Source organism: Panthera pardus, unplaced genomic scaffold (assembly GCF_024362965.1).
Source record: "Panthera pardus isolate Hobbes unplaced genomic scaffold, ASM2436296v1 HiC_scaffold_15, whole genome shotgun sequence".
Taxonomy (NCBI): domain Eukaryota; kingdom Metazoa; phylum Chordata; class Mammalia; order Carnivora; family Felidae; genus Panthera; species Panthera pardus.
The window spans coordinates 74,100,580-74,125,933 of NW_026526710.1; the positions used below are offsets into that span (position 1 = coordinate 74,100,580).

A 25,354-nucleotide genomic window follows, 5' to 3' on the forward strand; every position below is an offset into this window, starting at 1 on the left:
GAGCGGTCCTGCTTTTGTGGAGTGGAGGACGCGTCCGGAGACGCCGGAACAGATACCGCCCCCCCCCCCCCCCCACACCACCGCCTCGCTCCCTGGGAGGGGTCGGGGAGTAGGAAAGAGGCAGGTGCAAGTCCTGAGGGTTATATGGCAGGTGCGACCCACCGAGGCCCACCTTATTCTCCACCTTGAAACCCTGCTTAGAATGACTACTTCCTCCAAGGAAATGTAAAGACCTGGTCTCTTGCCTCTTGTTGTGACTGCAACATTGGGGAATGAAGGAGGGGGAGTCGCCCGTAGAGGAGGGTATCCGTGCTCTTTTTAAAGGATTTCTATGCAGAATGAAGATCCAAAACTCTATTCTATGACTCTGGTAAAGATCAGCCTTGACCACCCTGCCCGGATCTTCAGCACCAGGGCTTTACTGAATCCATCAACAGAGCATATGCAGCCTTTCCACTCCTGCTGGAGTGGAGCTGTCTTTCTGTCCTACTGTCTTGTCCACGAAGAAAGAACTCCCATTCTAACCTTTGCCAAAAGCTCATTGAAGTGCTTCTCCCAAGGAAAGGAAACCCTGTGAACCAACGAGAGGGCCCTGTATGACCTACTAAAATTCAAAGTGTACTCAATCGACCCTCCTTGTTCCACGAGTAAAACCTGTTAATGGTCTTTCCAAATGTGTTGTCACTAAGCACATACAGAAATCAGTCACCCAGGGACAGGTTTATAGCTCGATGGCTGTCAGTTCTCTCCTAACTAAAGCGTTCACTTGGCTCCTACCCCTTTTCCCTTCGTTCCCTGAAGTTCCTCGCTGCACCTGGCAGGAGTGAAAACTAGATGGGGGCTTTAAAAGCCTCAGGTATTCTTGAAGCAGACTTTAGGAGTCTTTATTTTCGGCCTCAATTTCAGGGCAGAAAAAAAAAAAAAAAAAGGTTTTTTTTCAATGAGATGCTAACGAGAGTGTTGAAATCTCTGATGGTGACCAGGAGCTTGGAATAGGATGGTAAGTTATCACACCCAAATATTTTACCGGGAAAGTTTAGCCTATAAATATTATGATTATACACGAGGGTCTTTAAAGCCTACTTTTAAGAAGCTAATTTCAGGGACCAGTAATTATTCCGAAATATTTAAACTCTTCTTTCAGCTGCTTTCAAAACAACCCCTTGGGAGGATTCGCGCATTCGGCGTGGTGTGGGGTCACTTGCATTCTTACTCATTCATTCCCGCTGGCTGGCATTTTAATTCACACGACATCATGGGTGTTCTGCCTTCTGTCCAGTCTTGTGAAGCTGTCACGTAGAGAAGGTTAATTAACTGGGGCAGACTGGGATAGGCCAGTTCTAAGACTAGTCGGGGGCAGCCCCCCGGGGAAGGCAGCAACCGTTTGAGTCAGGGGAGGAACAGGCAGCGACACGTCTGAGCGGAGTGTTCAGTGAGGCCGGTCCAGGAGCAAGGCGGCCATGGCCGGGCAGGGTTCGGAGCTGCAAGCTGGCGGGCAGCGTGGTCAAAGCTTCTGGCCTCACATGCCAGACGGAGACACCCATCAGGATGGGCGCTGGTCCTGAGGAACAACATAAAGATCAGATATTCATGAGTTCATTGGACAGATATTCTTTTTTTTTTTAATGTTTTTATTTTATTTTTGAGAGAGAGAGAGCATGAGGAGGGGAGGTGCAGAGAGAGAGAGGGAGACCCAGAATCCAAAGCAGGCTCCAGGCTCTGAGCTGTCAGCACAGAATCTGACATGGGGCTCGAACTCACAGACAGTGAGATCATGGCCTGAGCCGAAGTCGGACACTTAACCAACTGAGCCACCCAGGCGCCCCTGGACAGATATTCTTTGAGTACGGACTAGGATCGGGAGAGAGAAGAAAATAGACCCGAATCGCTGCCCTCACAGGACACACGCTCAAACAGAGAAAGCAGAGAATGTACAGCCTAACAAATCAGTAAAATGAATTGAACGTTGGAGGGTGAAAAGGCAAAGGGAGGAGCAGGAGAGGGGGTGATGAAGTCTCTGCGTGGGAAGAAATCTGAAATTTTAGTTCAGGGGCCAGGGAGGGCCCTTCGAGGAGCTCACTGCAGGAAGTGAGGGAGCAGGGCAGGCAGTGAGCCCTTATGGGACAGCGCCCAAGAGATGCGTCTGTACTTCCCACGGGCAAAGGTCGGGAGACCAGGACTGGGTCACAAGGTCAGTCAGACTGGTAACACTGACTGATGCTTAGTCACCTGAGGTTGAACTAAAGCTGTTTAAATCCTGACAGGGATGAGCTTTTATTCATCTTTATACCCGCAGCATTGAGCACAGGTACCCAACAAGTGTTTATTGGCCTGAGCCCTTAAGTCTCTGAGAAGGTGGGGTGGGGCTGAGACAAACGTGACCCCACAACCCCAAAGACACCCCTTCTATGGGGGATGATGCTTCCACAGAAGAATGTGATGATGTCTTTTCATGGATTTTGTGACTGTCTTACTGTTCCTTGAGGGCAGGGATTATCTTTCACCTTCTACCCGGAGCACCTAACACATGAAGAGGACAGAAGAGAAGGAGGGAAGCAGGGGGAGGAGAAGAGAAAGAAAGAGGGGAATCAGGACAAGGAACAAGCAAACCCTGCTGGATGCTTACAACCCCGAAAGACCTTAATCCAGCCCAACAGTGAAGGTGAGTTGTCTAACACGTATGAGTTTTACATGTCAAAACTGCATCTTGAAACCGAATCACGGTAATAGTTGCACACTTAAAAACAAGTGGATTCAGGGGCCCCTGGGTGGCTCAGTTGGTTAAGCGTCCGACTTTGGCTCAGGTCATGATCTCACAGCTCACGGGTTCGAGCCCCACGTCAGGCTCCGCACTGACAGCGTGGAGCCTGCTTCAGATTCCGTGTCTCCCTCTCTCTCTGCCTCTCCCCTGCTGGCACTCTGTCTCTGTCTCTCTCTGCCAAAAATAAATAAACATTAAAAAAAATGTTAAACCAAGTGGATTTCATGGTATGTATATTATACCTCAGTAGAGTTGTTTGGAAACATCGAAGAAGCACCCCGCAGTCAGCCAGCTTTCACATGCTGTCAGTGATGAGCGAAGGAGCCATATTTAACCAAACACATTATCATCCGTCCTGATGGATAATTAAACCAAAGTGATTTGTGTGAAATAGCAGAAACTGTATTTTTGGTCTCTGCCCCCGGTTCCTGGCACAGAGCTCCTGAAACCCTTGTAATTTTCTAAGTGATAAAGGCACCAGGAGCATCTTTTGTTCTAATATTTGGCCTTTGCCCCCAGTTGCTGATGCCGAGTTCCTAAACCCCTGAGGATTCCCAGGGTGATAGGAATGTCTTTTGTTCTAATGCAGTGACTCTTGGTGGGCTCCTGGCTGAGTGCTGGTCACCCAAAAGTCCAAGCCATGAGGAGAAGCTTGGAATTTTCAGCCCCACATCCCCTTCTCCAGGGAGGGGAGAGAAGCTGGAAATGGATTTAACTATTGAGTAGGTCTATGTGATGAAGTGTCCATGAAAGTCCCCAAAGCAGAGTTTGGAAAGCTCCTAGGTTGGGGGGTATGAAGAAGTCGGGGGTGGGGGGCGGGGGAGAGGAGCACCCAGAGAAGGCATGGAAACTCCCAGCGCCTTCCCACCTACCTTCTGCTTCACATCTCTTCTATTTGGATGGTCATCGGTATCCTTTATCATATCCTTTTATGATAAACTGATAAACAGTAAGTAAACTGTTTCCCTGAGTTCTGTGAGCCACTCTAACAAATTAATTGAAACTGAGGAGGAAGTGATGGGCCATAAACGCCTGCTTTATGGCCCACCGGTGGTCAGGTGTTCAGGTGACCACGTGGAATTGCAATTGGGAGACAGGGCAGCAGGCTTGTAGGACTGAACCTTCGACCTGTGGGATCTGGCTCTATCTCCAGTGTGAGAATGGAGTTGAATTGTAGGACACCCAGCTGGTGTCACGGAGAATTGCTTGCGGGGGAAAAAAAACCCCATCCCTTTGGTGACCGGAAGTCTCAGAAATACAGTGGTCTGTGTGAAAGTAAGGGAAGAAGAGTGAGTTTTTCTCACGCAATTTGCAAATTTACTTTTCCCTTATGGGATATTTGCCACTTTAGGGGCATATATAATCTTTTTAAAAGTCTAAAAAAGTTGTCTTACACGATAGATAGTCTAGATAAAGTTTACCGATAACGATTGCTAAAGAGGGTGCACATTTCAAAACTGGTTTTTATTTGGGGGCCCTACTGAAGCCAATTCCGACAGACTAATTCTTCTGATAAGGTATACCAAGTGAGAAAGGTACTCTATTGGATACATTGTTAAATCTCTTACCTACTTACAGCCAGGTACTCTGGATCTAAGGACAATGAAACCTCTCGGGAACAAAATACTGAAGTACTCTGGAAACCCCATAGGACCTTCAAGGAACTACATCTAGATCGCTTTTCTAAAAGTGGTGATGGATTGAACAAAGACAACTCATTGTTTTTTAGCCTCATCTTTGATAGGTACAGCAGACATTATAGAGCAGCTGTCTAGAGTTATGTGAGCATAGTCGGGGTAACAGTCAACATGTTTAGCCAGCTGTAGGCCTAGGCATCCACCAATTTGTTTGGACGATGACCAGAAACAATATAGCCATTTGGTGCGTCCTGGCTGAATGTCAGCCTTAGACTATGATACCAAAGTCCTCTAGGCACCCCCCTCAACAGCAGGTGTCTGCTGTGTTCTCATCACATTTGTACAGTTTGGGGTTGAGCAAGATCCTCATATCCACCGGTCAGTTGCTAATGTCTGCTCTCAGTAGAGGGAAATCATTATAAACTGAATTCCTTATACTGTACCATCAACATGAGACACTGTTCTCACTGCCTAATGGGCTGGAGGGACCACATCCTATCAGCCAGGGAAGATTTGGACTATGCAGCTCCTTTCTTACCCACTGTCCCTCCCGTCCATCATCTGTCCTATTCTCTTTTCATCCATTTGTTCACCCATGCCCATCAATCACTGTCCTCCCTATCTTTCCTTTCCATCGGCTGTCAGGTTCCTGGAACCCACTGATCTCCCCTCGGCTAACCTGCTGATCCAGCTGCCGGATGGCACAGTGGTGCAGCTCTGAGACAGGAGAAAAGGAAAACAACAACAAGGAGGTTCCACCACCATTGTTCAGACCCAAGGCTGCATCTACCACTTTGCCCTACTGGTCCACGAAGCTGGCTCCAGTCCTTCGGCAATGCATCCTTCCATACTCCATTCCTAGCCTGCATCTTACTCATGCTGACCTGGCACCCCTTTACCCGACCCAGGTCCAGACCCGGCTTCACCCGCCCCTTCTCCCCACTGTCTCCCCTCTGAGCCACAGTCATTCTGAGCTGCAATCTCTCCAACACGAAGGAAGCAAATATCTGTTTTAGGCCCTTCTGGATCCCAAGGGTCAAATCAGGGCACCCTCTAGTGGTCAGGAGGCGAGATGTCAACCTCTGGTCTGCATCACCTAGACGTCAGACCCCTGTAAGGGGCCAGGATAGCGCAATGCTGAATAGGCTATTCTCTATATGCTTTCTACTCTTTTTGCTTTAATGTCTTTCCTCTTGATTCTCTCCCTCCCGGTGGGTGGAGTGCACTGGGAAGGGAGATGGAGTCAAGCACCCTCCACTCCATTCCCAACCTTTCTGCTTCACCGTTGTCCACAGCGGTTTGGCACGTTCTCATATTTGGCTGTTCTAAAGAACCCAAATTATTCTGCTACAGGGCGAGAGAACCATCAAGTCCAAAATCAGTAAAGGATAACTTGCTTTTTGTTGGTGAACAGTAACTGGGCCTGTGTACCAGATAATGTTGCTGACCATAACCTACAGTATTTCATCCTCCCAAGTATGACGTAGAAGTAGTATGATCACCCCCACTTTACAGACAAGGAGACTGATGCCTACACCACTGACATACCTTGCCCAATAAGATAGGACCAGTAAATGGTGAATGCAAACTTGACCCAGGTCTACCAAACCCAAAGCACTTCCCCTGACTATCTGCACCAAGATTTCTGCCGTGGACCACAGTCTCCAGGCAATTCCACTGCATTTGGCTGAAATGCATCTCAGCCTCTTCCAAGCTGCTCCTGTTGTAGCCCACGGTCAGCAAGTGGCTTCTAAGCCTGACACAGTGGCTCATAGTACTTCAGGGCCCCAAATCATCCCCAGATTTCAAGTGGATCTGTTCTTCCCTCTCCTCACCCTCACCCTTTGTTTGAACCTTATGCAGCTACGTGACCATTTATAATTGTCAATCCCCAAAGGTTTGGTGCTTTCAAGTTTACAAGGCTGTCTACATCTCTGTCTCTCACCATGATCTTCTGTCCCTTCAGTTTATTTACTTATTTTGAGAGTGGCGGAGGGGCAGAGAGAGAGGGAGAGAGTCAGCATGGAGCCCAACGTGGGGCTTGAACCCACAAACTGTGAGATCATGACCTGAGCTGAAATCAAGAGTCAGACGCTAAGCAAATGAGCCACCCAGGTGCCCACCTTCTGTCCCTTCAAAGCTCACTCAAATTTCTCCAACCAGATTCATTTTTACTTTCTGTGAATTCTTGTGGCCTATCACTGTCCTTTTATTTCGAACTTAGTGCACTCTGCCTTACATCATAGCAAGCTGCCATGTGCACAACAACATATCCTTAAAGACTAGAACTCTTGTTTATTCCTTTCATCCGCTCACACACACACACACCCCAGCATCATACAGAATAGAGGGCTCATGCCTGCACATGATCAGTGCTTAATAAATGTTCATTTTGATGACCAATCAGGAGTTTCTATTTTCCCTTCCAGAGTCATGCTTCCTAGCTTCCTGTATCAGCTCTCAGGGGATTTTCCCAAAGTTGTTTCTTCACATATCTGTTATAACCTAGCTACTCCAGCTCAGCCAAAGTGGGATTTAGGGTTATTTCCAAATCATACTGGGGAGGGAGGTGGGTATGGTGGGATAAAGAATTATGACGTGACCTGAGATTTCTCACTCTGGGCTTCAGGCATACGGACTTTCTAATAGCTATACTTACCCTATGTTATGGGTTGAAATGTGTCCTCTCAAAATCTGTATGTTGAACTCTTGGGGCACCAGGTGACTCAGTCAATTAAATGTCTGACTTCGGCTCAGATCATGATCTCATTGTTCATGAGTTCGAGCCCCGCATCGGGCTTTCTGCTGTCAGCATGGAACCTGCTTCGGATCTTCTGTCCCCTTCTGTCTCTGCCTCTCCCCCGCTTGTACACGTCCACACACACGCTCTCTCTCTTTCTCTCAAAAATAAATCAACATTTAAAAAAAGTTTGTATGAAGTCTTAAGCTCCAGTACCCCCAGAACATGACTATATTTGGAGACGGGTCTTCGTAGAGGTCGTAAGTTAAAAGAAAGCATTAAAGTGGGCCCTAATCCAGTATGACCAGTGTCCGTGTAAGAAGGGGAAATTTGGACACAGACACGTAAGAAGAAAGATGATGTGAAAACAGGCAGGAGATGGCCGTCTATAAGCCAAGGAGAGAGGCCTGGAACAGATCCCTTCTTCACAGCTCTTCGAAGGAACCAACCCTGTCAAGACCTTGATCTCAGCCTTCTAGCCTCCAGAACTGAGATGACAAATTTCTGTTGTTTAATCCACCTAGTTTGTGGCACTTTCTTACCGCAGCCCTAGCAAACTAATGTACCTTAGGACTCCTGTTCACGTAGAATTGGGTCCACACCCATGGTGGGATATCCAGGTGCCATTTATTTCCTGAGTACTTACCGACACTGGGTAAGCTAGAAAAGATAACCAAGCAGGGGCGCCCGATGGCTCAGTCGGATAAGCATCCGACTCTTGATTTCCACTCAGATCATGATCTCTCAGTTCGTAAGTTTGAGCCCCGCATCGGGCTCAGTGCTGACAGCGCAGAACCTGCTTGGAATTCTCTCTCTCCCCTCCCTCTCTACACCTCCCCTGCTCCTACTCTCCCTACTCTCTCTCTCTCTCTCAAAATAAATAAATAAACTTAAAAAATTACTTCTTTAAAAACTGAATAAATACAAATGATAGCCAAGCAAATGCTCATTTACCTGTTTGGGAGAAGAAGAACAGTAATGATGGCTACCATTTATGAAGCACTTACTGTGTGAGTAATGAAGTATGTTTAATACAATAATGTGTATAATCACTCTGTTAGGTACTTTGCAAACATCACCTAACTAACTCCTCCCACCCACCCAGCTGGGGTAGGTATTGTTACCCTCAGTTGTGGAAAGTGAGATTCAGACATATTTATGTAAGTTGCCCAGGATCATACTTCTCGCAAGATTCAGTGGTGGCCTGTGACCTGTTACTCTGCTTTGCTCTCTTTCCATGTAGCATAACCAGCATCCACCCTACCCCACATGACTTCGGCAATCCTGCCTAGTCACGTGGTCACTCATGGTAGTGCCCTTTCTTTTGCCAGGAATTGGTTTAGGGATGAGTACGTGACACAGTCCTGGGTAATGAGTCACAAGAGGAAGTTGGCTGGAAGGCTTCTAGGAAAGAGTTCTGCACTCTGGGAGGGAGAAGTAGTTCCCTTTTTTCTTTTGCTGCTGGATGTTACCTGTTCTGCATATGATGTCAGGATGGGGCAACTGTCTTGTAACAAGGGGAGCTTCATGGAGAACATTCTAAAGGTGAGAGGAGGGTAAAGGACAAGGCTGATGACATCACTTTGTCTGCACGCTAAGCAATCCTAGCAGTGTTCTCCCTCCATATTTATCATCCCACGAGGTAACAATCCTCCTACTGTAGGAGACACTTTGCATTGTTTTCTGCTACCTATAACCAAAATCGTCCCAATATGCCACTTCCTCAAGTATGCTTTGATTTTCCGCTGGGAGAGCAGTCTTTATATGAGAAACTATGTCAGATGGACTGCCACACAGAGTTTCAAAGGCCTAACAGAGAGAAACAGCATTTTTTTTCTTATTGTGATAAAACGTACATAACATAAAATTTACCATGGTAGCCATTTTTAAATGTATGGTTACATTGGCATTAAGTACATTCACACTGTTGTGCAACCATCCCCACTATCCATTTCCTGAACTTTTCGTCATCCCAAACTGAAACTCTGTATCCATTAAACAATAATAATTCCCCATCCCCCCTCCTCCCAGCCCCTGACAACGGCCATCTACTTTCTGTCTCTATGAAAATGATTTCTCCAGTACCTCATATAAGTGGAATCACACAACATTTGTCCTTTTGAGTCTTATTTCACTGAGTCTAATGTCTCCAAGGTTCATCCACGTTGTAACGTGTATCAGTTTCCTCCCTTTTTGAGGCTCAGTAATATTCCATTGTATGGATATACCACCATTAATTTGTCCACTCATCAAATAGACATTTGGGTTGTTTTCACTTTTTTCCTATTGTGAATAATGCTGTTATAAATGTGGGTGTTCAAGTATCTGTCAAGTGCCTGCTTTCAATTCTTTTGATATATACCTAGAAGTGCAATGCTATATCATCTGGAAATCCTATTTTTTAATTTTTTGAGAAATACCCATAGTGTTTTTCACAGTAGTTGCACCATTTTACATTCCCACCGATAGTGCACAAGGGGTCCAATTTTTCCACATCCTTGCCAACACATATTTCTGTGTCTCTTTTTTACAGTGGCCAGTCCAGTGGTTGTGAAGCAGTATCTCACTGTAATTTTGATTTGTATTTCTCTAATGATTAGTGATGTTGAACATCTTTTCATGTGCTTATTAGCCATTTGTATGTCTTCTTTGTTGGAGAAGTGTCTGTTCAAGTCCTTCGCCCATTTTTGAATTAGGTGGTTTGTTTTTTGTTTTTATTGAATTTCAGGCATTCTCTGCTCTTCCGAAATTATATTTAACTAACACGAAGCATTTATATGAGCTTCTGGATGGTCACCTTCTTGGTTCACTTACCTCTGGTTCATCTTTGCATTACCCCAGAGCTGTAGCTCAGTACTGTCATATGGCAGAAACTCAAGACATTTGTTGGCTGGCTAGACATCTGGATGCAGATGAACCCTTTTAGGAAATAGAAGATAAGGTTACAAAAGTAATTTGGGTTTCAACGTGAGTATGTATCGGTTTGATGGGAAATGGAAAGTAGGATAGTCTTTGAGCACGAGCGGAATTTAGAAAAGCTGATGTGACCCTGGTGTGCAGGAGGAATTGGAGGCAGAGATCCTGGAGGCAACGGACACAGCTAGAGAGTCCTAGTGCCTGTGAAGGTGATCAGGGCTGGAATCAGACTGGGAGCAGCAGGAGTGTGACAATCGTAATAACAGTACCTAGTTCTTTACAGTTACCATGGCTTTTCACACCACTATTTCGTTTGCCCCTTCAATAATTCTGCTAGGCAAATATTATCACCTTCTATAGAATTGCAAATTGATTCTCAGAAAGTGTGAATGATTTCCCCAGGAATTAAAGGCTAGGTCACCATCAGATCCCCAGGCAATGCTATTTCTCATCCACCAGTACCACCAGACTACACATCAGAGGCACAGGATAAACTTCCAAACAATAAGATGTCTAGGCCCCAGCCCCAGATATTCTGACTTAATCGGTCTTCAGTGCGGACTAGGTGAGGGAGTTCCTGAAAGCTACCCAGAGATTCCAACCTGCAGCGAGGCTGAGAACCTCTGGAGAGGGAAGGGGAGGCAGAGGTGATGAGATCCAATGACAAACTGCAGAAAAATACCAATGGCATGACAAGGTCTTCGGCCCAAGGGACTGTCCTTCCCAAGAACCTCATCTCGCCAAGTGCAGAATTCGATGCACGCAGCTGCATTCAGGGTTAGAATCAATGGAAAATGGCTGCTTGTGACGGGATCTCAAATAGTCATCCACAGACGGTAACAGGCAAGTGTAGCACACGTGTTGGGGCAAGGGGATGGATAACTCTAAGGGTAGCGATACAGACCTTGCTTCCTCTGCATTGTCCCACAGACTTCCATTCAATGGCATTAAATTGCATCCTTGGAAATGCTCCACAAGAGACTTCTCCTTTGGATTCCCACAACTTTCCCCACTTAGTGGTCTCTGGGAAAACAACCAGTAGCAGTGCCATTCTTGAGGTTTAAGGTGGTCAGTTACGGAGGATGGCTGGAGGGGAAGATGAATTTAGGAGCCAAAACTATTTGGGATACTGGTGGCATATCCAGGTGGAAAAGATCAGCAAGCATTTGGAGGTGAGAGACTGAATCATTCAGGTTAGGTCTGGGCTAGATTTTAAGGCAAACCAGGTAGAAACTGGTTAAAACTTAGGTGTGAATGAGATCACCAAGGAATTCCATAAAGAAAGAGAAGAGGTGCGAGGGGCAAATGACCGCCCTTAGTGGTTTAGGCAAGAAAAAGGATCCACACAGGTGTTTCACTGTGTCAGCCCACCTTACCTGCCTCATCGCCCACTAGTCCTTATTTGCACCATAGATTGCAGATCGTGGAGATTGTCTCTTGCCCTGAACATGACCTTCACTTTTCTATCTCCTTGTCCTTTCTCCTGAAATGTTTCTTCTCTCTCCTCCATATGCACATACATGCTCAGTTCTCTACAAGACCAGTTCCAAATGCCATGCCCCTCCTTTGGAGGCTTTTACTATCCTCCCATGGGGACATGAACCCTCTTTCTTTCTTTTAACCCTCATTGCACATCTTTGTAAAGCTCTTGTGCACTCTAACGGTTACCTATTGCTGTGTAACACATTGCCCCCAAACTTAGAAGCTTCCCCCAAAATCAAGTATTATCTCTCACCCTTCCTGGGGATCAGGAATCCAGGAGTGGCTGAGCGAGGTGGTTCTGGCTCTGGATCTTTCACGTGGTTGTAAGGTGTCAGCTGGGGCTGAGAAAGGGTGAGGTAGTGCCCAGAAAAATTTTATCTGTAACACAGATAAGAATTGTCTGCCAAGGCAGGGGATTGAGAGTCCATAAAAAAGGGTAGCAGTGTCTCCATAAGTAGGCGGAGAGGACACAGCACCCCCCACCTTGGATAGAGGACCTGACAGCTACAAATAATCGGCCAAGCTTCTTTTTCTCCTTCTCTGGGTCACTAGAAAAAGCTTTCTGTGGTATCCACCTTCCAGCTTCATGGAGACTGATCTTGCTCTCCACTCTGGCATGCTCAACACCAGAGATGCTCAAAGTGCCAGGTTCCGCCCTCCCACTCTTTCTTTGCTGGTAAAGGCAAAAGAAGGGAAGATGTAATAGAAGCTCTGGTCTGAGAAGCCATTACTCTGCCTTTGTTCTCCACTCTTCCCAACCAGCCTCGGGATGACGCTGACTTCTACCGAGCCAAGTCAGAGAATCTTGATGAGAGTTTCGAAATTCAAATCCAGCACAAGCTCTTCAACATCAGAGATCTCATCTGCTCACACCTCTACACCTTCCTCAGGGTGTGTCCTCCAGGAAGGTTTAACAGTTTGCATTTTAAGAAAGAAAAGAGGGGTGGGACGCCTGGGTGGCTCAGTCGGTTACGCGTCCGACTTCGGCTCAGGTCAGGATTTCACAGTTTGTGGGTTTGAGCCCCGTGTCGGGCTCTGTGCTGACAGCTTGGAGCCTGGAACCTGCTTTGGATTCTGTGTCTCCCTCTCTCTCTGCTCCTCCCCCACTTATGCTGTCTCACTCTGTCTCTCAAAAATAAAATAAAACATTTAAAAAAATTGTAAGAAAAAAAAGAAAGAAAAGGAGTGAGTAGTGAGGTACTGGAGTTGGTAAGAGTACCTGACTCCTTTTTTAATTTTTTTATTTTTAAAAAAAATTTTTAATGTTTACTTATTTTTGAGACAGAGAGAGATAGAGCATGAGCAGGGGAGGGGCAGAGAGAGAGGGAGACACAGAATCCAAAGCAGGCTCCAGGCTCTGAGCTGTCAGCACAGAGCCCGACGCGGGGCTCGAACTCACGGACCCCGAGATCATGACCTGAGCTGAAGTCGGACGCCCAACTGACTGAGCCACTCAGGCGCCCCTTGATTCCTTTTTTTAATTCAAATTTTATCTGGTTATTCTGATCTGTACTTTATTTAACCTCTTCTCAATTTATTTTTTTATTGACATAGTTTTATTTTATTTTTATTTTACTTAAATCCAAGTTAATCAATATACAGCTTAATAATGGTTTCAGGAGTAGAATTTAGTGATTCATCACTTACATATAACACCCTGTGCTCAACCCAACAAGTGCCCTCCTTAATGCCCATCACCCATCTAGCCCATCCCCCACTCACCTCCCCTCCAGCAACCCTCAGTTTGTTCTCTGGATTTCAGAGTCTCTTATTTTGCCTCCCTCTCCGTTTTTATAGTCTTTTCCCTATGTTCATCTATTTTGTATCTTAAATTCCACATAAGAATGAAATCATATGATGTTTGTCTTTCTCTGACTTACTTTGCTTAGCATGATACATTCTACTTCTATCCATTTTGCTGCAAATAGCAAGATTTCATTCTTTTTGATTGTCGAGTAATATTCCAGTGTGTGTGTGTGTGTGTGTGTGTGTGTGTGTGTGTGTGTATACCACATCTTCTTTATCCACTCATCAGTCAATGTATATTTAGGCTCAATCCGTTATTTGGCTATTGGTGATAGTGCTGCTATAAATATTGGGGTGCATGTGCCCCTTCAAATCAGCACTTTGTATGCTTTGGATAAATACCTAGTAGTGCAATTGCTGGATCATAGGGTAGTTCTATTTCTAACTTTTTGAGGAACCTCCATACTGTTCTTCAGAGTGGCTACACTAGTTTGCATTCCCACCAATAGTACAAAAGCGTTCCCCTTTCTCCGCATCGTCGCCAACATCTGTCGTTGCCTGAGTTGTTAATTTTAGCCATTCTGATGGGTGTGAGGTGGTATCTCATTGTGGTTTTGATTTGTATTTCCCTGATTATGAGTGATGTTGAGCATCTTTTCATGTGCCTGTTAGCCGTCTGGATGTCTTCTTTGGAAAAGTGTCTGTTCATGTCTTTTGCCCATTTCTTCACTTATTTTGTTTTTTGGGTACTGAGTTGGATAAGTTCTTTATAGATTTTGGATACAGTACCCGACTCTTCTAAACACTTATCAGTGCAGTGCAGGTGAGAGCCAGCACTACCTCGAAGGAGTAGCAGCATTGAAAAAAGTCTCTAAGGCTGGTAGAGACCTAAATGTATGTATATACCAATGAGGAAGATACTGTAGAGTTAAGAAAGAAATCTAGAATTAGGAAAGAATTATGTATTTGACTAATGTATATAGAAAGGTTGAATTAACAATTGTATTTGTTTAAGAATACTAGTTTACATGTATCCATGGAATACACACACACGTGGACATGTACATGTATGTGTATATATATATATATATATATATATATATATGTATATATACACACACACAAATAGTTAAATATGTAGGAAGAAAAAACATAATGTCAATAAATTCCAGATAGCAAAAATATTATAGGTCACATTCTCTGTTATCAGTACCAATAAAAAAGTAATAGAAGTTTAAACAAAAACCACTCCACCATCTGACATCTAATACACATTCTATTATGGTACCATAAAAATACAAAGTATTTAGAAAAAACAGAAATTAGAACCACGCATATTAAAACTTAAGGTATTTAGCCAAAATCGTGCCCCAAAACAAGTTTGACGTTTTAAAAGCTTTAACTGTTATTCGAGAAAGGTTGAAAAAAGAAAATCTAGTCATTTGAATGTGGAAGCTAGAAGAAGATCACAAGATAGCTAAAATAAAGAAAAGGAAGAAAATAATAGAGGGAAAAAGCCCAAATTAATAAAATTAGAGATCGGTCAACAAATTCGAGAACTTTATGTGTGAGAAAAAATAAGCAAAGTAGTCCATATCTGAAAAGTTAAATGAAGAAAAAAATAAAAACAACAACACAAATTTAGAACAGGGGAAGTATGCGACAACAAATATGGAGGGGACTTTAAATCGATAAGCATAGACTTGCATATGCAATTCTCATACCATATTCAAGTCCATGCTAATAAATTTCAAAATCTGGCAATTTTCTGAAAAAATGGAAATTTCCAAAATTGAAACTAGAAATACCATAATGTACTAGTAAAGCAATAACAAGGACTGTCAAAGAACTACTTCCTAATAAGGCTCCAGGACCAGATAGTTTACTAATAGATTCTTTCAAGTTCTCAAAGAAGGAAGATTCACATCCTCCATATTTGTTCCAGGGCACATAAAAAAGGCAATTACCCCATTCATTTTGTGATCCTTCCCTTCATTTTCTTTTGCCCCTATATTTCACCATTTATTTATTTTATTGGTCTTTTACACTCAGTTAACCTCATGTTCTATCAAACTTGCGGCCTCACAAAAGTCGTTTCAAAAGTGTTTCTGCTTCTGAGGAGTTTTGAATAGGCTGTGACACAGGTTTATAGATGAGAAGAAAACAAGAAAATGTTTTTCTCATCCTTTTCAGAATCTGAACTTTCAATAATAAGTATCTACAATGTGGGTGACCTTATCCTGCGCTTTTTAACACAGGCAAATGGTTTGTGATTATTATCCTGTCTTTTTGTATTGTAATTTTAATACACAATTTTGGGGGGCTTAGTTTAGTTTAGTTGATGTCCTTCCCTCTTAAAAAATCTCTGCTCATACTCAAAGGTCGAGGCCAAAATCCTGATGTTGCAATTCTTATCTTTGCGATGACTTTATAACCATGAATGCTGTTCCTTACCAATATTTTTTTCTGAATATCAGCTGAATATTCAGGATCATCCCTCTGTAAACAAGTCGGAGTTATATGAGAAAATGAAGAAAACTGCTTGACTTTAGGAAGAAAGTTGCCATCATGCCTGGCCCAGTTGCTGGGAACTTGAACAACCTGGAAACCTAGGAAATATTTCCAATTTGCAGAACTGTATTCACCAATTTCAAGGGCAAAACTAACGAAAGGAAAGTTTTGCCACCATCCTTCTCTGTTGTGCTTCTTCCATGGGGGTAGGTGGGAGAAGTCCTTTCTCTCCCCATCCACGGTGATTTGAATCCTTCCAGGAGCGCCTGGATGGCTCAGTTGGGTAAGTGTCTGACTTTGGCTCAGGTCATGGTCTCACAGTTCGTGGGTGGGAGCCCTGCATCGGGCTCTCTGCTGTCAGCATGGAGCCTGCTTCAGATCCTCTGTCCCCCTCTGCCTCTGCCCCTCCCTTACTTGTGTTCTCTCTCTCTGTCTCTCTCAAAAATAAACTTAAAAAAAGATGAATCCTTCCAAAAGGGAAAGGACTCAGTTTTGCTGAAAGCTTTCATAGTTAATTCAATGCAATCAAAATCATTCATCTTTGAAGCTGTCAGCACCTGGAAGGCTGATAGGCATTCGCTCCCTTCCCTCTGCCTCCTTTGAATTTTGTTGTTACCCGGGAACTAACTACATTAAAGTTAAAACACACACACACACACACACACACACACACACACACACACACACTCTTGTAGTTTGATGAAAGGTACAACTTAACGTTTTGTTCCTTGGAGCCCAGAACAGTAACTAGTACCTAGTTTACACTTAATAAGTGTTATTTGAAACTAAATAAAATCAAATTGAATTGAACTCAGCTAAAATAGGGGTATAAAGACAAAGCTATGGGAGCAACAGAGGAGAGAAGTTTCTAATTCTGCCTGGGAGCATTAGAAAAAGTCCAAATAAAAATAACACAAAATGTGTTTGGAGGAGTCAAACACACCATTTTGACAATGCAATTTAATTGCATGGAGAAAACATTTGTTTAATTTTAATAATAAATGCTTACACATTTTTGCACAGCATTTTAATCTTTGAAACCCTTCCAGGCGCTAAATAATTGAATTTTCTAGATTACATTCTTCAAAAATCATCCACATTGATTTAATGTTCCCAGCAGAGTAGTTAAAGGAAAATGTACACAAATTAAAGCAGAGACAGCACAAACTCAGGACTCTTCTCCATATTATTTGGACCACCCACTACCCAAGAGGTGGTACCAAAAGGAGACAGGTGGCCCTGATTCTGTCCGTGAGAAGTAGAAGCCACCCCTATCAGTGCAGACACCAATGTCACCTGATCATATGCACAAGGGAGATCAGCAAAGAAAACACCCAGATCCTCTGGGCCCTAGAAGGCAAAATAACAGCATCCAGAGATCCATACGGGCTATTCTTCTCAACACCCGCTTTCTACAGTCACCTCTTTCCTAGTAAACTGAAGAGCTTCTAGGAACAATGTTGCTGTTTAAAGATCTCTCTAATCATGTGAGGTGAGGTTTCTATGCTGGAATCCACGTGTGCTGTGATGTATGTGTCTGTAAACAGATGCTTGATGGGACCTTTCTTGTTGTCATAAGTCCATCTGCCGCCTATTTAAGAAAGACTAGAAATAAGAAAGAGTAATTAGAGAAAGTTACCAAATGAAAGAGGGAAAGCTTCCTTCCACTCCAGGCCAGAGATGGGACGGTACTGAAAGCCACCCCCGCCTCAACCCCCACCAGAGAGGCTGGGTTGTCCTCAAGAAAACACTGGGAGATGGAGCGCCTGGGTGGCTCAGTTGGTTGAGCGTCCGACTTCGGCTCAGTTCATGATCTCACAGCTCGTGAGTTCGAGCCCCACGTCGGGCTCTGTGCCGACAGCTCGGAGCCTGGAGCCTGCTTCAGATTCTGTGTCTCCCTCTCTCTCTCTGCCCCTAACCCACTCACATTCTGTCTCTGTCTCTGCCTCTCTCAAAAATAAATAAACATTAAAAAAAAAAAAAAAAGACACTAGGAGGGCAAAGAAACGAGGAAGAAGACCCATCCTTCCCTGCTGGGTCTCTGAGCCCAGAGGGTGAGGCTGAGAGTCCGGGAGGAAGAAGCTCTGGACTGAATGGGAGACTGAAGTTTTGATTTCGACGAGAAGAGACACTTTAACCCTTGAAAATGAGTCATAGCTACTTAAGTGAGATTATTCTTATAACTGAAAGCCACTCCTAAGCAATGAGATGTGTCCACTGGGCCATCATGGATCACGGAGCAGAGATCTGGCAAAGCCATGAAAGGAAAAAGAAATGGCGCCACGTCCTGTTTGTATCCACTGAGATCGTTGCATTTAATAAACTAGTTACACAATCTTACAGTGTCACCTCATTTGTCCTAACACGGTCAAGGAAATACGCTATTACGTAGTTGATTCTGTTAGCAGTTGTAATGACCCGGCTGGCTTAACTACATGGTAATCCAAATAATGGTGCAAAAATCAAATCAGATAAACAGCCACACAAAAGGTTGACTGAATGGCCATGGAGAGCAGCAGCTTTAGACTTCTCTCCCTTTTGCCCCCATAACTCTCAATAAAACTGAATAATAAAATTCAGACCAAGCTGTCATTAAGATGACATTATGACTTGTCTGGATAATCAAAACCTGGCAGACAGTCAGTGTAATTGTGGTTTTAAACAAACACTTTTCCACTCAGAAACAGGTAAAGGGACTAGCCCCAATGATTAGTAAGGACCAAGTTTAGCTGGAGAAACAAATTTCAGCCCAGCCTTCAGAAGTCCCAGGCTTAAGCTACTTTTTAAAAGGTCAAAATGCTTACGTGATGACAACCCACACAGGTTATTGTGAAAACGGTCTCTTGATTTTGAATCACTGAGATGCCCAGTTCTCATCTGTCACCTGCAAGGAATCACTGTGAACCGCACTCATTTTCTCCTGTTAGCAGGGTCAGTCACAGCGACCAAAACAAAACGAAACGCAACAACTGAACTGATCAGGAGATAGCTAAATGGATCAACCAATAAAATCTGCAATGCTTTGTAATTGCAGGATAATGACAGAATCTACAATAATAAAATGGCGCACAATTTGAATTTATAATCCCTACTTACTTCATAAAGCCCTAGCATTTTAGAGGCAAGATTATCTATTCACAAGGCTTCTGCCCAACTCATGTAAGAGGATTCTATTATGGTTAAACTGGAGATAAAATGGGAGTTTTAATATGATCATAGGTCAGTGGTTTTTGAATTGTTAATGTATAAAAGACCCCAGAGGCATATGCTGAATATATAGTCCGTGAAAGACAAAATTAAATAAACAAAAAGCAATTTACAAGCTGGAAAACATTTTTTCGTTCTCATGGAGCGTTATAACACATGTCCTCTAGCATCCAACTTAACAGGGCTGAGCTGACACCACAGAAAGGAGGCAAGTAAATTAATTTCGCTTCATAGGCCCAGCACTAGAAGAAAATGGTTCGTGGAAAAGCTTTTCAAAATTGAGAACATGAACCACAGGGGTAGACACATGATTCCCGAGGGGCATGGAAGTTCCTGAAAATGAGATTCATCCTAGTGATGCCACAAGATAATGAAGATGACATATATTTATTTATGTGTTTATTTACATTTGTTCTACCCTACCCACTTTCCGAAAGAATTGTAGCGAAGGAGAAAATCCTGGAGAACAAGGGAGATATTTTCAGTCTGGGTCAGCCAGTGCCTTGAACATAATCTGCAAGGCTGTCATACTAAGTAGGGTACCTATGAGGTGTCTTACACGCAGCTTCCCCTTTTGCCCTTCAAGGAAGCCCTTGGCTTATAGCCCACGTCCTTATTTTGTCGACCCTTGGCTCCCGGTTGCTCATTTAGGCCACTGATTTCTCACCCTAAGATGCCTATCTGGTAACAGCTGTCCAGAGGAGAGAGCTGACCCTCCCCATCGGTGTCATTGCACACACACACTGGAAACTGGGAAGAGACACACACGTGCCTGCTTTGCAGCAGCCTAGCACCTGAGAAACTTTGTCCCAGCCACCCCTCTTGGGTAATGGTTTGAAAACAAGAGACACGGGTGGGTTTGGTTGCAAAACTTATCAGAAATGGTCACCGGAGGCTCTCAGAGTCCCTGATTCTCCAGCACTGACCGGGTATCTAGCAGATGCTAACTACCCGGAGTAGTTAGTATAAGACCACTCTCGCTTCAAATGCCAGTGCAAATGGAATGCCCAGGCTGCTCGCACTTCCTTCTGACTTGGCTATAAATTCTAGGGTTCCCATGCCCCCCTTTCGGTTTTGATGGTTACCTGGAACAACTCCCAGAATCTAGGAAAATGCTATACTTACTACTACAGTTTATTATAAAGGGTACAAATAAACAGCCAGATGAAGAGGTCCAGAGGGTGAGGTCCAGAGGAGCCCTGAGCACAGGAGCCTCTGTCTCCCTGGAGTTGGGGCACACCATCCCCCTGGCACATGGAGGGGTTCACCAACTTGGAAGATCCCGAGACTCCCTCATTTGGGGGTATGGATGGAGGTTTCATTATGGTGGCATGATTGAGTAAATCCTTGGCCGTTGGTGACTGAATTCAAACTCCAGCCCCTCTTCCCTCCTCAGAGTCAGGGAGTAGGGCTGAAAGTTCCAACCTTCTAATCATGGCCTGGTCTTTCCGGCCACCAACCCCCATCCTGAAGCTGTCTAGGGATTCTGCCAAAAGTCACCTCATTAGCAGAAACTCAGGTTGAGGAGTTAAGAGGAGCTCATTATAAATAACAAAAGATGCTCCTACCACCCCTATACCTCACGAAATTCCAAGGGTTTTAGGAGCTCTGTGCCAGGACCTGGGACAGAAGTAAAACATGTATTTCTTATCTAGCATTAAACCTCAAAGGGCTGTGAGATCCTCTAATCCAGACCAACTATCCCACAGTAAGATCAAATAAGGCCCATTTCCTTTTCACCTCCACAAACCCCCTGCGTATCTAGTGGAGATTTCAGTTTTGTTCCATCCACATTTCCTACAAGCCGCTTCTGAGTGTTAGTCGCTGCCAGGGGCAGGAGAGTGAGCCCCGGAGCTCGTTCACCCCACTGGCTAACACTGAAGAGTGAGGTCCCTGCTCTATCCCATTCCATCCGTTAACTATCTTATGCAATAGGATCCATGTTACAGATGAGGACCCTGAGGGCCAGAGAAGTCAAGGAGGGCCAAGGTCATATGCTAGTAAGCTGTGGAAATGTCACTTAAGCTCTCAGGTCTGTCTAACTCCAGGGCTTGAGCTCTTTACTTGGTACCACTCTGCCTCGCAGCCACAGTGACGGCAGACTACTGCGGAAGAAACCACTGGATCAGGATTCAAGTAACCCGCAAGGATCACAAATAACAGGAATTGGGCATGTCTTCACAACTGATGCTTCCGACAGTGTGGCTCTGAGGGGGACATCTTTGGCTCCCATGAGTGGGCACTTTGAGTTACTGACGACATCATGGATGCAACCACACGCACACACAAGTTTAATATAATCAAAATAAATTGTCTTAAAAACAAAAAAAAAAAGTTTCCCTCAAAACAAAACCTCATTAATTCAGATGCCACTAATTCAAGGTCAGTGTTGTATTAATAGGAACCAGGCTGAATTTTACCTTTGCAAACACTTTCCTAATAAATCGGGAAATTAATTGCATTGTGGTGTGAGATTTATTATATTCATTATCAGGTTCCAGAGCACTATATTATTCTCAATTAAAGTTCTGCAATGCTATTTTGACAATTTTCATCATCATTATTATTTTCAATCCATACTTGCAAAACTTAATAGAAGGGTAAAATATAGTTCCTGGCGTATGTAATATATTGATATTAGAAATATTTATGCAGCTTGTATTTGTTTATTTTTACAAAATTTGCATAATCAATTTAGCAAGTTTATATTGTTTAATGCTTGTTTACAGAAAAATATATACTTCTGAGGTATATTCTATAGAATTTTTACAAAGAATGTGGTTCAGGCGGTTATTTCCTAGGTAATGATATCATTCATAATAAAAACTGCAAGACTTATAAGACTCCAGTAGCATTGGGATTTAGAAGTTATTTAACAGTAAATCTCTAGGGAGATCCCAAAGGTTCTTCCAAGCTATAAATATGTTCAATTGCTTCACATGTGTGAAACAAATCGTCTTCTTTATGGAGTATTTGCTAGACTAAAGGACCTTATCCCCCTTATTTCAGGTTCAAGTGAGATGTGACTGTGAAGGGCCATGGTCAAGCCAATGAATCACAAGGACATCTTTCTCTGCATGGAATGAACACAAACACATATGAAGTCCACTGTGTGGGCTTTCCTATCTGCTCCGCCCCTCCAAAAAAATCTGTGCGTCCTATCCTGGCTCTTAATATGTTCAAAACTTGCCAACAGTAGTGATCGAAACACAGATTGACCCTAAAGCAATCTACTGAAATGGAGGCAGGTTTTGCAAAAGTCAAAATCAAATTTATTATCAGTGGTTTTGAATGAAAAAAAAAGGGAATAAAGAACAAATTTTGGTGGGAAAGGGCCCTCATAGATTGAACGTAGCTGTCAAGGAGCTGCTCCTGGGGCACAGAGGAGGGGAGCACCATACGTGGGATCCCCGCTGGCCAATGGACTCACCCGCGAAGGCCACCCACCGCAGGACCCACTCGCGAGGCCGATGTCCTCCCTTCAGCTATCTCAGACCACCATTATAGAAGAACCTCAGGAATTCGGGTTTACCGGAATTTGGAATCTGACAGCCTTCATAAAACCATAAAACATTAAGACTGAGGGATGTGAGCGAGTACATTACCCAGTCTCCTCATCTCACGGGTGGTACAGATGAGGACACTGAGGACAAAAGATAGCTAAGTGACTTGTCCAAGGTTATGGGTTCCTGAAGAGAATCTTCTCCTCCCTGCCAAACTATGTTCATGGTCGCTATTGTGGGTTGAATTGTGTCCCCCCAAAAGATGTTTGAGCCTCAAGCCCCGGTAAGTGTGTGTGTGACCTTATTTGGAAATAGGGTCTTTGCAGATATAAGTAAGTTAAAATGAGGTCCCACTGGATTTGGGTGAGACTTAATCCAATGACTGATGTCCTTATAAGAGGAGGGAAATTTGGACACAGACATAATGGAAAGAAGGGAAGGAGGTGATGACAGAGGCAGAGGTTGAAGCAATCTAGCTGCCAGCCGAGAAGAGCCAATAGTTGTGAGAAGCCAGGAGAAGCTGAAAGAGGCAAGGAAGGGTCCTTCCCCACAGCCTTCAGAGGGAGCACGGCCCTGCCAGCACCTTGATCTTGGATTTCTGTTCTCCAGAACAGAGAAACGATGAATTTCTATTGTTAAAGCCACCCACTTTGTGATAACTTGTTAGAGCAGTCCTAGGAAACGAATCCAGTAACGTTCACGTAGAACAGTATCAAAACCCGTTGCATACAAAGATCGTTTACAGCGGCGTAAATCTCCAGTGAAGATTCACAACTAACCACAAACACATATCCCAAAAAGCTTATTAGGCACTTGCCATTTTTTTCTTTTTTAAAGTTTATTTATCTTGAGAGAGAGAGAGAGAGAGAGAGAGAGAGAGAATCCCAAGTAGGCTCTGAGCTGTCGGCACAGACCCCAATGTGGGGCTCGAACTCACGAACCACAAGACCATGCATGACCTGAGCTGAAGTCGGATGCTTAACCGACTGAGCCACCCAGGCGCCCTGAGCATCTGCCCTTTTCTTAAGTGTCATACTTTACTTCATATCATCTTTATAACAACACAATGATGTATGGTTCACCCATTTTAAGGATGAACAAATAAAAGCCTGGAGAAATTTAAGGAACTTGCACAGAGTCAGTCTGCTAGTAAATGCTGAAGTTGGAAATCAAACCTGGCAATGTGCACCTCAAAATCCATGCACTTACCACTACCTCAGGCCAGCTGCATATGGCGGGTCAGCCTGCACACTGAGCGTACCAGAGTTGTGCAAGATGGCAGCCCTGCCCTGGGCCATGGGGTTGCAATCGTTGCAAACAAGTTGTCTGAGAGGAATGGCCGGACATGCCCAAGTTGTTTAACGGGCCAGTAAAAACAGCAATCCGATTCTAACAGTTCACCTCCTTACCAAGAATTCCTCCATATCCACGCCACCATGTCCATTCATTCTTTCCCATAATAAACACAGGCTACATACCTTCATCTGCCAGCCGCTCCCTTGGGTGCATCGGTGGCCACTCAGAGAATGAAACATTAGCTTTGCCCTGACTGAGCTCGCAGGGAAGTTGTGGCCGAAGTTAAAAAGACTAGTTCTTGCCTGAAAGAGCGCCAGAAAACCTCCCTGTGTTTTGCAGATGCTAGTACTTCGGTGAATTTAGGATTTTCCTCTACGCATTAAAAAGGTAGCTCAGAAGAGCCACAGCAGTAGAGCACTGATTGGACCCTTTGAATTTCTTCTCACTCACCCAGAGGCAGGGGAATGAAAGTTCAGAAACAGGAGACTGAAGCAGAGGAGCACATTTCCCAAGCACGCTCCAAGGACAAGAAAATGAATTTGGTTTCGTGCTCTTCACAGCTAGAGTTTGGGGGCAAATGAGTGATTTTAAGCCACAAGAAAGGCATGAAAGCAGCACAAGCAAGGACATAGGAGGCATGAATTTAAGGAGTAAAGAGAGCTATCAGACGAGTGCAGCCATAGCCCAGTGTGTGCGTGTGTGTGTGTGTGTGTGTGTGTGTGTGTGTGTGTGTGCGTGTTTACCCGCACCCAGGTACATATGCACAGACATACACACACAGTGGGTTGTAGGGACAGTGTTGGTTGGTGATGCAGGCAAGGTAGATGGGTGCAGCTGAGCTCAGGTGTTTACCAAAGGGGCGCCTGGGTGGCTCAGTGGGTTAAGCGTCCAACTGCAGCTCAGATCATGATTTCATGATTCACAGGTTCAGGCCCTGCATCCGGTTCTGTGCTGACAGCTCGGAGCCTGGAGCCTGCTTTGGATTCTGTGTCTCCCTCCATATCTGCCCCTCCCCTGCTCACACTATGTGTGTGTGTGTGTGTGTGTGTGTGTCTCAAAAATAAATAAACATTAAAAAAATTTTAAGCTTTATTTTTAAATGTGATCTTTCTCCTCTTCTGCAGTCATGACTAAGAGCCTGGCCTGAATAGAGAAGCTGCACAACTTTCAATGTCAAATTTTTTTTTTTTCCAATTTTAAAGTTCTAATAACAAAACGAAGATCTCTCTTACTGCGAATTTTTTTACAGATTCAGAATCATTCCCTATACACATCTATGTTACAAACTGCCACAGAAGCTAATTTTGTCTAGCTCAAAGATTAGCTCTAGACCAGAGGTTGGTAGACATCTTCTACGAAGGGCCAATGAGCCAATTTTTTTTTTACGTTTTGCAGGCCTTACGGTCTCTGTCATACCAACTCTGAAGTTACAGCGTGAAAGCAGCCATATACTATATGAAATAAGTGAATATGGCTGTTTCAATAAAATTTTATTTACAAATGAGGCAGGAGCAAATTTGGTCTATGCACAATAGTTTGCCAATTCCTGCTATAG

General features: G+C 44.1%; 1 long non-coding RNA gene across 1 annotated transcript in view; it reads right to left on the reverse strand.

Moving 5' to 3' along the window:
• Window positions 1-11,810: 11,810 nt before the first annotated feature.
• The window catches only part of LOC128777093 (uncharacterized), a 43,304-nt gene continuing 29,760 nt past the window's right edge, over window positions 11,811-25,354 (reverse strand). The window contains exons 2-3 of the long non-coding RNA XR_008422296.1: window positions 17,216-17,398; window positions 11,811-11,914 (exon numbers count right to left, since the gene is read on the reverse strand). This is a non-coding gene — a long non-coding RNA (uncharacterized LOC128777093). The remainder of the gene's footprint in view (window positions 11,915-17,215; window positions 17,399-25,354) is intronic.